At 37.0% G+C, this 13,272-nt stretch overlaps 1 long non-coding RNA gene across 1 annotated transcript; it reads left to right on the plus strand.

The window, feature by feature from the left end:
• The first annotated feature begins 10,353 nt into the window (after positions 1-10,353).
• On the plus strand, positions 10,354-12,978 carry LOC112173195. Its single transcript, XR_002925476.2, has 3 exons — positions 10,354-10,401; positions 10,585-10,660; positions 12,592-12,978. It is a non-coding gene; the product is annotated as an uncharacterized LOC112173195 (long non-coding RNA).
• The last annotated feature ends 294 nt before the right edge of the window (positions 12,979-13,272 follow it).

The following is a 13,272-nucleotide window of genomic DNA, read 5'->3' on the forward strand; positions in this document are numbered from 1 at the left end:
ATATCCCCTAGGATAAGGTGTCTGTGTAATATGCGGTGGGAAGGGCCCTTGGTAGGCCTCCTCCAGGTTAGACCTCTGGTTCGCGGCCCTGATCATTGCTTCTACCTCCTCTCTTCTTATATATCTTGGATCAGGAGGAGGTGGGTGAACCACTGTATCATCAACTGGCCAGATCAGCGGTGGCGCCTATGAAGCCTGATTAACCAAAGATATGCCGTCTCCATGGGTCGTTTTGTGTCGGGTTGACGTCTGCGACGTAAAACCCACTGCTAGCTGACCCTTTGTGGCTGCGGTGACCTTTGCTGGACTTTCAACCCCGTCGATACCATAATGACTTGCTGGAGGTGGATCGTGGTGCACGTATTCATCTCCGTCGTTGTCATATTGGGGAAACAGGCTATGATCAACAGAGGCCCCTTCATTGATTTTCAAAGTCCTGGTCCCTTGCGTGACTGATGACGCGGCATTGTTCTTCCCACCCGTTGCCACAGTAGTCTCTTTATCTCTGACTGATACAGCAGGAACGGATGTGGCTGTATTACCGCCGCTTGCTTTTTCTCGAGCATTTGGTGGTATGTACTTGCCAAATATGGGGGACTGACCTAGAGAGCCTAGAATGGCACTAGGATCTCCCAGTGTTTTATGTAGAACCTCTCTAGCCTGATCAAGGTCAGCCTTCTGCATGGCCACATGGGTCACGACATTGGATCCTTCTTTGCGAATCGTCGCGACTTCTGAAGCGATGTGTTTGCTTGCAATCAACAGCTCTTCATGGTTCTTCTGCATTTTTTGGTTCATGCCATCCAATTGACCTTGTGTTTGTTGTGCCCCTATCTCAAGCCTCTTGACCGAGATCGTGAACTCATCAAGCCGTCGACGGTCCTCCGCAAGGGCTTTTTTCATCTTCTCATGGTATGCAGCAGAATTCTGTTGAAGGATATTAAGCCGCTCTTCTATGGTCACATTTTCTGGAACGAGAATAGGCACCAAGTCAATAGTTGTAACTGCGCTCGTGGCTACCTGGGTGATGCTAGATGTATCGCCAGCCTGATTAGGCTGGGCGGCAGGAACTTTCTCGCCTTTAGTAGTAGGATGTTGATTTCCTCCTCGTTCAGTTGACATCCCTGTCGATGGAGGGTGGGGAGAAAATCTTTGGATTACTTCTTCTTCAGAAAGACCACGACAATCTGCACGCAAGTGCAGTTTGTAACTGGAGGTCTTATGTTTTGGGCAGTTAACGTAAACCTTTTGATAAGGATTTGCGCTTGACTTCCCAATGGCTTCTGGAAGTCTGAATTAAAAGTAGCTAAATTCAATAAGACACTGTGAATCAAGGTTTAGACTTGCGGCCCAAGTATAGTCGCCTAGACACAAACTTTCTTTCAAATCCTTTGGGCAACCTTACTGAAATGGCCAGATGGGGGAGGGCGAACAAAAGAGGCAGAATCCATTTTGGCATGAACTACTTTCACATAGTGGTTTTAGGCCCATTTGCACGCACTTCTGGATTCAATAACCTGTTATGAACGTTGTCCCCTTTCTAGACACCATTTCACATAGGCTATACTTACTAAGATGAGAAAGATCATAAGTGTGAAGACAGTTCAACAAGTGTTAATAAAAACCGCCCTTAACCTTAAGGGACCTGAACTAGGCACCAATAAGGAGTTTAGGTCAATATTAACAAAAGAGACTTCTGATAGGAGCATTTTAATGCGACGTTTTAACTGTTATTTCCCTATATTTTCTGCGTTATTTCCTTAATAAAACTCTGTTTAGGAAAGTTTCCATTCTTCGAATGGGAAAGTTCCTAATTGTAGAAAGTTTCCGTTTTGTAGTTTCTCTTTTCCATTTTAGTTTAAGAAAGTTTCCATTTCTTATTTTAGAAAGCTTCTATTTTCAGGTTTTTGGAATAAATAAGCTGAATTGAGTTCATAAATGGAACGAGAAGCTTCATGAAGATGACATGGAAAAACAAGGTGACAATGTGGGAATTAAAGATGATTGATTGAGGATTTCAAGGAGAGATTTTCTTGGGAGACTTTTATGGAAAGAAATATTGTTGGAGGAATAATTTGGTGTGATTGCCAACATGAAAATCAGAAATAATCAAGGAGATGACGCCAAGAGAGATTCAAGGGAGATATTTATGGAAGGAAAATATGTGTGCACCAAGGAAAAGCTAAAAAGGCGTCTAGATTCATCCATAAATTCCCTAAAGGAATGTTAGCAGAAATTCATGAAGAAAATCAGAATAATTTCAAGGAAATTCGGCAATTAAATATTAGGGAGTTATTTTAGAGAATTTTGATTGGTTGGAACACATCACAAGGCTTACTTGGCATTCTATGATTGGTTGGACCACATGACAAGCTTACTTGGCGAATTATCATTGGTTGAAGCTATGTGGAAAATTCTGATTGCTTTGTGAACCCTAGCCGTGCTCCTATATATACCCATCTCTTTGACGTTGAGAAGGGGTCCTCTCCCCCATACAATTTACACTTTAGAAAAAAAATCAGAAAATCTTCTTAGCATAGCCGTGAGTTTCTCCATCCTCTAGTCATCTCCACGAGTTCAAGCAAGGCCAAGAGAGAAGAAGCATAGCCGTGAGCATCCATCATCCATCTCCAACCTTGAAGCTTGCTTTCGAGATTCAAGAGACCACCACATCAATCGTTCATCACCATCCCCATCTCACGGTGTAATCTGATTTTCCTTTGTAACCTTTGCTTTGAATTTCGTTGGTTATGAACTAGTTGACATATGTGTTTGAACAATATTAGGGTTTGAGTCAATTTTAATCATATGTTTCGGTTTTGATCTTTGTTCTCTCATTCCATTTGTTTTTTTATGTTTTTGCATTTTAATTGTTTTGTTAACTTAGTTTTATTTTCGAAAAACCAAAAACAAAATCCCCCCTTTTCGTAAATATGTATATATTTTGTTATATCTTTGTAAATATTATACTTTGTTTTAATTTTAATTTTTTAATTGTTTGATAATTACAGGTGTACCCTCAATCCCCGGAATAGAACGATCCCTATTTACTATATACTAACGATAACATTTCAGGGTTAAATTATGCGCTTGCTCAAAGCGTATCAATTTTTGGCGCCGTTGCCGGGGATTGAAAAATCACTTGTTTTTGTTTATAATTATTGTATATAAATTGTTGAAATTTAGTTTAAATTAATTAAGATGTTTTTTATATTGTTGAACACGAATTTTAATTGTAAGTTGTAAATTGAGAGGAATAGGTGAAGTCTCTTTTGTTAATATTGGCCTAAACCCCTTATTGGTACCTAGTTCAGGTCCCTTAAGGTTGAGGGCAGCCTTTATTAACACTTGTTGAACTGTCTTCACACTTAGGACCTTTTTCATCTTAGTAAGTATAGCCTATGTGGAATGGTGTCTTGGAAGGGGACAACGTTCATGATGGGTTTTTGAATCCAGAAGTGCTTACAAATGGGCCTAAACCACTATGTGGGAGTAGCTCATGCCAAAATGGATTTTTCCTCTCGTGTTCGCCCTCCCCCACCTGGCCATTTCAGTAAGGTTGCCCAAAGGATGTAAGAGGGACTTTGTGTCTAGACGACTATACTTGGGCCGCATGTCCAACTTGATTTACCGCTTGGAATTAGATTCGATATCAATAATATTTATAACAAAATAAAATGTTGTGATACACTAAGGTAAAAAAAAAAAAACATTTGTGTAAATATTTTTCGTGTTTTTTTTTTTTTTTTTCTCACTTGTGTACCTAACTTGTGTCGTATGTACAATGTACTTGTTAATTATTCTTGTATTTTGTAATTCATAGTTACTTGTTTATATATTTTGTAAATCTTTGTTAATTATAGTTACTAACTTTTTAATTTCTATTCCGTCTGGCTGAAAGACGTTAAATACAAGCGCTGCTTGGGAGGCAACCCAATTCAGAAGCAGCTGTGAATGAGTCAACAACACAGATTTGCTTTCACTTTCCCAATTTCTTTTTATTTTTATTTTTATTTTTCTTCTTTGTTTTTATTTTAGAATTTTTCTTCGTAAATATCTTCTATCTATGCTTATTTGTTTCATTGCATGTTTATAATTGATTACATTGAGGACAATGCAATATTTAAGTGTGGGGGAAGAGATTTATACTTTTGTTCTTTTATTTTGAGTCATATATATTGAAAAATACAAAAAAATCGAAAAATGTCAAAAATAAAAAAAAATTTCGTTGCTTTTATTTTTGTTTTTGAGTCATAGGATGCCCTTTCAACTATCTAGGATGATTCTATATCTCTGAAATTATACCTAAAAGAGGATCACAATATTGAGATGATTTTAAATGGTATTCTTTGGTTAATTGAGATATATGAAAAGCATGTGCATGTGTAGTTGATATGGATTTCGTGACCTTGGTACAGAATGTGAGCATGTTAAGATGAGTTTTGATTCATAAAAACCCATGTGAGATATTTGAGCCATGTCCCTTTTTCTTGGAGTGATAGATGAAAAAAATATATATATTCTTAATTTCTTGGCGATGTTTTGATGATCTCATTATTCTTTCATGTTGATTGACTGCTTGCCATAGATTAAGTTTGATGGACTAGAGAATGCTAGAATTCGCTCTTGTGCTTGTTGAGACTTTTATCAATACATGTCCCTGATTCTGGAAAGGATAGAGGCACCCTAGGAATTACCACCATTACCATATAAGCTTGTGTCCCCATTTGTGCCCGTCGTGGGACTCCCCTAGTTTAACCCCTTTGAGCCTACGTTAAGCCTTTTCTTTCATCACCCTTAAAATCCTTAACCCTGAACCTTAGTATAGCTACACTCCTACCCTTTGTTCTAAAAACTTAGTGGAGCTATCTTTTGGGACATTACTTAAGGATTTGGCATTGAGAATGAAGATTGAGAAGAGGTGAAAGTTCAAGTGTGGGGGTAGACTTGTCCATACAGAGAAAAATATGTGAAAGCCGTGAAAAAAAGAAATGAAAAAAAGAAAAAGAAAAAAAATGTGTACGGCTAGAAAAGAAAAAGAAAAATATATCTATGGATTTTAGTCCCCCATACTTGGTGAGTTTGGAGTTTGTTTTGAATTGAATGCCCACTACAGAAAAATTTGGCCTTTGTCCAATTCACTAGAGTTCAAAGGAAGTTTAGAGTGAAGTTAGGGCCCAACATGAAGACATTAGGCCCTCTTTACATTACCTCTATGGGATGGGACGTTTTGATATATCTTTGTGGATTTCTAGAAGTCTCTACAGTTACATGAGCTCTGCTAGGTTTTTAGGACACTTTGTTAAAATCCTTACCTTTCATTTCTTAAAACCTTGAGCCTTAGCTCCATTACAACCTTTGAGAAGACCTTCTTGATCCTTAAGATGGGACAGCCTTTGATGTGGAGATGAGTTACAAGAGTTGAACCTATGGCTTGGGTCCATCCGTGCAAGTAGTTGGTATCTTTCATGAGATCTTTTGAAAAAAAAAAAAATTATATTCACAAAGTGCTTTTCGTTTCTTATATATGTGAGCTATTTGATTGCCTCAAAATATTTTCTCTCACATATAATTGAGTGATTATAAGCTTTTAAGCATTGCCTTGAATTCTAAGAGAAGAAAGAGTGATATACCTTGTGAGGATTTGTATCATACTCTGAAACATGCTTAACATAACCCATCACCATTGTTACAACCAAGTCCTACTTGTGTATGTGAAGAATATGTGTTTCAATTAACTCTTGAATGCTTAAACATTGATTCTTGGTTGAGTGCTAATCTTGGTGTTATGAAAGTAAGAGATTGCTGAGACAAAAAGTTGAAAGGCAATAGAGTCATTGTTTGTGTAGTCTTTAAATTTTCGTTGAGTCTTTGTGTGATTTTGCTAAGGGACTAGCAAAAGCTAAGTGTGGGGGAATTTGATAGGAGCATTTTAATGCGACGTTTTAACTGTTATTTCCCTATATTTTCTGCGTTATTTCCTTAATAAAACTCTGTTTAGGAAAGTTTCCATTCTTCGAATGGGAAAGTTCCTAATTGTAGAAAGTTTCCGTTTTGTAGTTTCTATTTTCCATTTTTAGAAAGTTTCCATTTTAGTTTAAGAAAGTTTCCATTTCTTATTTTAGAAAGCTTCTATTTTCAGGTTTTTGGAATAAATAAGCTGAATTGAGTTCATAAATGGAACAAGAAGCTTCATGAAGATGACATGGAAAAACAAGGTGACAATGTGGGAATTAAAGATGATTGATTGAGGATTTCAAGGAGAGATTTTCTTGGGAGACTTTTATGGAAAGAAATATTGTTGGAGGAATAATTTGGTGTGATTGCCAACATGAAAATCAGAAATAATCAAGGAGATGACGCCAAGAGAGATTCAAGGGAGATATTTATGGAAGGAAAGTATGTGTGCACCAAGGAAAAGCTAAAAAGGCGTCTAGATTCATCCCTAAATTCCCTAAAGGAATGTTAGCAGAAATTCACGAAGAAAATCAGAATAATTTCAAGGAAATTCGGTAATTAAATATTAGGGAGTTATTTTAGAGAATTTTGATTGGTTGGAACACATCACAAGGCTTACTTGGCATTCTATGATTGGTTGGACCACATGACAAGCTTACTTGGCGAATTATCATTGGTTGAAGCTATGTGGAAAATTTTGATTGCTTTGTGAACCCTAGCCGTGCTCCTATATATACCCACCTCTTTGACGTTGAGAAGGGGTCCTCTCCCCCATACAATTTACACTTTAGAAAAAAAATCAGAAAATCTTCTTAGCATAGCCGTGAGTTTCTCCATCCTCTAGTCATCTCCACGAGTTCAAGCAAGGCCAAGTGAGAAGAAGCATAGCCGTGAGCATCCATCATCCATCTCCAACCTTGAAGCTTACTTTCGAGATTCAAGAGACCACCACATCAATCGTTCATCACCATCCCCATCTCACGGTGTAATCTGATTCTCCTTTGTAACCTTTGCTCTGAATTTCGTTGGTTATGAACTAGTTGACATATGTGTTTGAACAATATTAGGGTTTGAGTCAATTTTAATCATATGTTTCGGTTTTGATCTTTGTTCTCTCATTCCATTTGTATTTTTATGTTTTTGCATTTTAATTGTTTTGTTAACTTAGTTTTATTTTCGAAAAACCAAAAACAAAATCCCCCCTTTTCGTAAATATGTATATATTTTGTTATATCTTTGTAAATATTATACTTTGTTTTAATTTTAATTGTTTAATTGTTTGATAATTACAGGTGTACCCTCAATCCCCGGAATAGAACGATCCCTATTTACTATATACTAACGATGACATTTCAGGGTTAAATTATGCGCTTGCTCAAAGCGTATCAACTTCACCTATTCCGTTATGATTCACAACTCCTTACTAACCTCAATTTCTTAATAGTGGTGTGATTTACAGCTCACGGTATGTCCCACTGGGCGTGCCAAAATGTTTGGCTCCAATTTTGTTGTAGCTGGTCAACAGTCTCTTTTCTGAGCGGGCGTGCCAGCACCGTTCTGGTGCTGTCGTCGGGGGTGTCCCTTGACCTGACTTCTTTCAAGCAATTGTGGACAGAAGAGCACCAACCTCGTCGTGGGATTCTTTGTGCCTCGTGGCGAGGACTTTTGCTGAGCTTCTTGAAAATCACAATCGATACTCGATGTTGTAGATCAAGCAGAGCGAGAACCACTGGGAAGTGAGGAGAACTTGCTAAAGCGTGACTTTAGCTTGGCTGGGTTGCTAGGGCGTTGCCCTTACTTGGCTGGTTCTGTAACCGTTGTGGTCGCGGCACTACCGTCGGCTCCCGAGGAGACTAGGACCGAAGTACGTTGACAGAGGATTTGATGGCACTGAAAGTCGGCTTCTGGGAAGACTAGGACTAGGAGTGTGATCACTGGTAAGAGAAAGAGAAGGAGAGGAGTTGCTCTTAGAGAGGTTGCTCTAGAGAGAACTTAGATCATCTTAGAGATGTTGTTGTTGTGAATGTGTGTTTTGGTGTTTCAATGTAACCTCTATTTATAGGCTACCATGCCAACTACTTTGGCATTAAACAAATGAAAGTGGAGCACTAATTGGAGATAAGGGAGGTGGAGATGGAGCATTAATGGAGATAGAAATGATGAATTTCGGAGATAAGGAGATAAGGAATGATGAATTTGGGAGATAAGGAGATAAGGAATGATGAATTTTGGAGATAAGGAAGCACTTTCGGCTCCTTTATTCCTTCATATATATCTCCATCAGGAATTCATATTTTGGCCGTGACGTCTTCATAACAAATGTTCCACTATGAGTGTAGATCATGTTGGTAAAATTTCAGAGCTTTTAGTATAGTGGTTGGGCCGGAAATGCTGTTGGACCCCTTACAGGTCCAGTTTTCCAATTTTGCTTCTGCAGAACATTGGACTGATCTTTTGAAGGCCTTCCACTTCTATCTGGATCTTGCACTCTTCATAAGAAATGTTTCTTAGGATGTCTAGAATGGATCTACAGAGTTTCAGCCCATTTCGAGTTCATTTGGTCAGGCGGCCGCTCCTTCTGTTTAGCTCGGTTTCTCCTAGCCGAAGTAGGAAAATGTGCAAAAGTTGACTTTCCATTTCCATGCTTCCACAGTAGGCTTTATTTAGCCTCTAAATATATATTTTGAACTTGTCGACAATATATAGCTTGAGCCACTGACATTGGCTCAATTTCTCCAAGACGTGCCTTGTCAGGCCAAAATGCTCATTTTGGGTCCAAACAGGTACAGAGGCTGTCCGAGCTGTTCTAAAGTGCTCAAAGTAAAAGAAGACAGTGGGGAATTTTTTTGTCCTAAACACCATGCACAAATGGCTCTACCATGGTAAACCTACCACTGTATTCGTTAATATTAATTCTATAGCTAATGAAAATATTACAACTTTAGGCGAAATTAACTTCACTGCAAATTAACCCTTTTTTGTTTTTTAAATACAGTTACAAAGTTTATGTGACAATTCATGATGATCATTATCAAGCAACAGTGATTCTGATGGGGAAGCAAGGACAACAGTTGTTCGGCATCAGTTGTCAGGATTTGGTCAATAAAAGACTATATCCAACAGAGCAGACGTTACCAGAAGAGATTAAGAAAATGGTTGGCCAAACCTATCTATTTCAGATCCAAATCAATCAATATGGTGAACTAGTGGTTGAAAATGTTTTCCCAAGTCAACAATCATCTGCGTCAATGGTAGAACAAAACCCAAGCACTGCAAAACCAGAGCGCCTTTCATCTGAAAAAAAGAGAGGCATTGAAACAAGTGGAAAAACATTGTTCATCACAGAGACTGAGAAAAAAGCCAAGACGTAAATATCAATCAGAAGTTGAGGTACTTTCTTATTGTTCCTTATAAACAACTTTGTGACAAATTTTATAAATCTGTCGTAATTTATAGTTTAACTTATCTCGCTACTGTTGTAATAATATTTTTTTTCATTTGAAGTGACAAACAAATCAAACAAGGAGAAACAGTGTGACCATCGTCAGCATCATCATCAACAAGCAAGGAACTATCTCAGCAAGAGAAAGCCAACTGAATCCAACTCACTCTTTTGTATAGCTATGGTTCATTTTCTTCCATCATACCTGTGTTGACTACATTTTGTGTACAAGCACAGTCAGCGAAACAACTGGAGAACGCTGTACAGTTGGGACTGCTAGGATTTTGCTTTTTGAACAAAGTGTTTTGACAACCAACTCCAGTTGTTCCAACAGGATGTTAACTCATGTTTAATTTTCTTTTTGTAAGTTTGTAACTAAGACAATCAACCTGACTATGCAGCTGTCCCTTTTTTGTAGAGCTGCAATTAACACAGCTAGCAATACTGTGCAGCTAGCATTTTTGAACTGTGTCAAATAGAATGCAGTGCAGCTGAAATGTAAATGTAATGTAATAATTTTCTCTCCCTATATAATGTAACCTAATGTAATAGGTGGACTGTGATTCCAGCTGAGATATAATATAATGTAATAGCTAGACTGTTATTGTGCAGAATTTCAAATCGTATATTGTATTAATGTGTATCACTATATAAATGCAAACCATATACTCCTAAACTCTGCTAAACTAATCAGCAGCTTTGGATTTGGGTGAAAAAAAAAGAAAAAGAGGAATTCCCGCAGCAAAGCGCGGGTACATTTTACTAGTACATATATAAAAGATGAGTTAACTGTTCATTCGGGGGTTACTGTTCATTATGGGGTGAAAAGACGATTTTGCCCTCATTTGAAATTTTGTTACGGATCTGCCACTGACCAATTTTTTTTCCTGTATCTTCCTCCCTTCTGCCTCCCAGAGCACCCAGACCGAGTTTTTCCTCTCTTCCTTATATTGTTTGGGGAATCTTCAAGAAGCGAAGAGACTTAGTTTTGCAAATTTCAGGTCTTCCTTTCTCCTCATTGTTTTGAATTTTCTGTGCTTGTTCTATTTTGCTCAGATGTTGTGGGATTTTTATCTCTTCATTGGTTATTGTTGTGGTTAGTATTTATCTTTCTTTATCTGTCTTTAGGCTTTGAATGTCTGATATGTGGTTTTCTCTGTAATTTGTGCTTGGGGGTTGCTTAGATTCAAGAAGTTGGGAAAGCTAGGCTCTTTTGACACACTTACAGGGAGGTGTTTGGACAGGAAGCAAAGAGAAAAGGTTTGGTTTTGAATTTGATTCACCTTTTTTTGTTGTTCAGTAATTGGTAATGTGGTTGTTCATGGCTGTTTTTTTTCTTTTTGGTTTACTGAATTTTCGGGTTCATTTCATCAGCTTGAATGAAAGGAAGTTTGGTGTCAAAGTTTAATTTATGGAATTGGTTGAGGTTGATAAAATTTAATGCCTTTTATGATTTGTTTTTTGTTTTTGATTTTTTTTGCTGTCTTTTATGCTTTTGGGTTCGCAAATCTATTTTGTATCTAGCAGCACCATATGAGAAACAAAGAATTCTTTTGATTCTAGGATCCTTGGTGCTATTGTTTGTCTTCTAAAATACAATAAACTTTTGAACCTCTGAAAGCTGAGGGTAGATTTAGTAACAGAAAAGTCTAAGCCATGAATGTAAGTTCTTGATATGTTGCGAGCATATTGTTTTGTTTGCCTAAAACTGTAGGGGTATTCATTGTTGATCTAGCTGTTTAGAGTCAATATATATATATATATATATATATATATGCAATCTGTTTAGGGTCCAATAGACAGTTACTACTTATCTAGAAATGGCCTTGAAGTTGCAAAATTGGGTTAATAATTTGTCTCTAAAAACACCATTATGTGGTTTTAACCTTCAATGATTTTAACAACATTGGTCATGTGACAAACAAAGAATTCTTCGCTAAGTTGATATGTCGTGGTTGTTGATTTTTGGATAGGCAGAATCCTTAGTTCCTGATGCTACAGTTTATCTTATAAAAAATAATGAAGTTTTGAACTAGGTATTAGTAAAAGCTATGCCATGAATCTAAATTCATGCTATGTTCAATTGAAATTGTTAAAACTAATGATTGCCAAATTACTAATTTGCTTTCTGTAAAACCATCTGTAACAACAGTCCGATCATAGTAAAAACTAAAATAAAAACCAGAGAGATATCTCATGTTTACATTCAACAGATGAGGTTGAGGCATTTAAGATATTATGTCACAGTTCCAAATTCTCAAATGCTGCAAATGAGAACAAAAATATTGATGGCTGATGATAACATTATGGAGAAATTAGGAATCAATATGTTGTTAACTGTTTATGATACCATGATATCATCATATCTAGAATCAATGTTTAGTTATTTGGTAAAAAAGGTTGATATTGTGGTGGCTTTTGAAATTTAAAACGATCAAATTATTACACTGATCTAATGGCTACTTTAGCAATGTTGACATATTAATGTTGCTGCCCATTTATTATGATGTATATCTCTTCTAGCTCTTTCCTTTCTGTTTGATGATGTTTTCAATTTTACAATATCTAGGTTTCTAAAGACAATGTGAAGGAAGGGAAGCTGCTAGAAAAGTAACACTGTTTTCCTGTCCTTCCGGTTCGAGTTTTTGCTGCTTCTTCTTCTTCTTCAGAAGGAACATAAGTTATAACCTCCTCATTGGTTTTGATAATTGTTAATCTTTCTAATTCCAGGTCAGGAATTGAAACTTAGTCTCTGTCTTTGTGATTTTATTGCTTTAATTCTACATCTGTGCCTGTTACATATAATCATTGTGTTATCTTGCCATTTTTTAATCCCCCTACAGACTGCACATCTTTGCTGTACTTAGATTTTCTTGAAGGCATCAAACCAACTTTGGATTTTTATAGATCACTGCAGAAGAATCTTTGTTATGGATAGGAAATTTCTTTTTTTATTTTTTATTTTAGGATACATAGGAGGTTTCCATTTACACAAAGACTGATGGGCATCAATTAAAATTTCAGCCAGAAAATTCCTGTGAGCTTCATAGTTATTCCTTAACTTGCATGGTTGTTATCAGCTTTGTAGTTGTTGCTTAACCTTCATGGTTTTGCATTGGATTATCATCTGAACAGAAAATGCAGCTCCATTCAACTTTTTCTTATCTGACTACCTAATTTTTCAATGGCAGCCCACCGGAATCAGGAACAAATGAGCTTCTCATCAATACGGATGAAGCACTAACAACAGACAAATACCTCCAAAGAACTCATGTAAAGTAACTGGTTCGAAGTATAAATGTATATTATTTTGATGACAACTAACCACCTTTGCAATTTTTTTGAACAAATGTTGGTTAAAATACCCCAGCTTCTGCCCAAAACATCAATTTTTTTTGGAATATGTGAATGCAAGTCCAGCTTTTGTAATGTGTAAAATGATGACATTTTAAGTTAAGTTAGTGTTTCTTACCTTATGAATGCGACTGGACTATATACAAAATTTGGGGAAAAATGCAAACCCGCAGCATCGCGCGGGGGTGGTATCTAGTTATATATATATGTAAAGAATAGGTTTCTATATGTATTTCTAGTGCAGTGCAACTTAAAGAAATCTCTATGTCTGTTTGCATTCTTGCTTTTAAGGCTGGTAAATGTAATAGATATGAGACGTATGTTGTCAGTTAAGAAAACATGTCAACAGACATAATCCACAACAATCACCCCACCGACTGAAACTCTCTCTCTCCATAGAAAACCCCCGAAAGAAGGTTTCCTCTTTCCTCCCCTTCTCTTGCCAGATCTTGATCAATGTTTTGATCAGGATTCTTGGCTTGAGATTGGGGGAGGCTTTCCCTTCCGTTTTTCCTTTT

The sequence above is a fragment of the Rosa chinensis genome, chromosome 6 (genome assembly GCF_002994745.2).
Source record: "Rosa chinensis cultivar Old Blush chromosome 6, RchiOBHm-V2, whole genome shotgun sequence".
Taxonomy (NCBI): Eukaryota; Viridiplantae; Streptophyta; class Magnoliopsida; order Rosales; family Rosaceae; genus Rosa; species Rosa chinensis.